Genomic DNA, 1,411 nt, shown 5'->3' with positions numbered 1-1,411 from the left:
TATATATATATAGTTTACAAAGAATTATTGTTATTAATGCTAACTAAATCTGCTTTTGTTTTTGTCACATTCCCTAAGAGACCCATGTTCTGGCCTGCCAGAATGTTCTGATTAATAGAGTGGATAATGTCAACATATCCAGACAATCAAAGTCATTTTCTGTGTGATTAATGTGAAAATGTTTGAGTCCTGGAAAACTTCTCACATCCACCTTGCCAAGAATTTCCTCTCTCATCAGAAATATTTTAGGAAAATCCAAAGCTCGAATTTCTTATTACTGTGCATTTACTCACAATAGTCTTTGACAAGAGTCTCTTGATTCTCAGCTTGGCTTATGGGGACGTTCCAAACTCGTTTTCTTTAAAAGGGAGATTTTCCTTTGCTATCGGTAAGTCCATGCTAGACTTTAGTTTGGTTACTAGCTTACATATTTGAATAGAAGATTTAAAATTGGCATCAAAAGCAAAGGTGCCCACAGACACTGTTCCCAAATAGAACCACTGTCAGCACTGTGAGCTAAACTGAGCCCAAAGAGCAGTGGCTAAGAACACACAAGAACAACAGACCCCGACCTACATGAAGGTGGAGGGTGGGAGGAGGGTGACGATCGAAAAACTACCTTTCAAGGACTATGCTTAATACCTGGGGGATGAAATAATCTGTACAACAACCTCCTGTGACATAAAATTTACCTATATAACAAATCTGCACATGTACCCCTGAACCTAAAAGTTAGTAAAAAGAGACATAAAGAAGAGAAAAGAAAGAATTCAGCAATCTATGAACTTGGATTGAAGGGGAAAAAAAAGGTTCTCTAATCTATAACTAAAATTTAGCATTTCTATTATGAATATGGCAACAAACTATAGTAGCATTAGGAGTACCTAAGACTTTGTCACCAAGAATGATGACAGGAATGTTCGTAACTCAGTATAGGCATTGCAGAATTCTCAAAGCGTGATTGATTATTATTACTACCTCAAAACTGCAGTAAATGATTGGACCCACCACTAGATCTTGTTTAATGCATTAATAGACATTTGTTTTGCTGTATCACACATATACAAAGAATACACAAGAAACATGTTATACTTTTCAGGACAAAAGAGTTATTAATATAACAAACCTTATAGGGTTGTTATTGTTATTTTTTCCCAAAGAGTTTCCTCTGTAAGAATTAAACTAAAAACAGTTATATCATCATGGTTGCACTAATGTCAACAAATGTAAAATTTGTCATATCTCAAATTATGCCTGTAATCCCAGCATTTTGGGAGGCCGAGTCGGGTGGATCACCTGAGGTTGGGAGTCTGAGAACAGCCTGGCCAATATGGTGAAACCCCGTCTCTACTAAAAATACAAAAAATTAGCTGGGCATGGTGACAGGCACCTGTAATCCCAGCTACTTGGG

This window comes from Mandrillus leucophaeus, unplaced genomic scaffold (genome assembly GCF_000951045.1).
Source record: "Mandrillus leucophaeus isolate KB7577 unplaced genomic scaffold, Mleu.le_1.0 Scaffold458, whole genome shotgun sequence".
In the NCBI taxonomy this organism is placed as follows: Eukaryota; Metazoa; Chordata; class Mammalia; order Primates; family Cercopithecidae; genus Mandrillus; species Mandrillus leucophaeus.
This window is presented reverse-complemented; position numbering follows the sequence as displayed.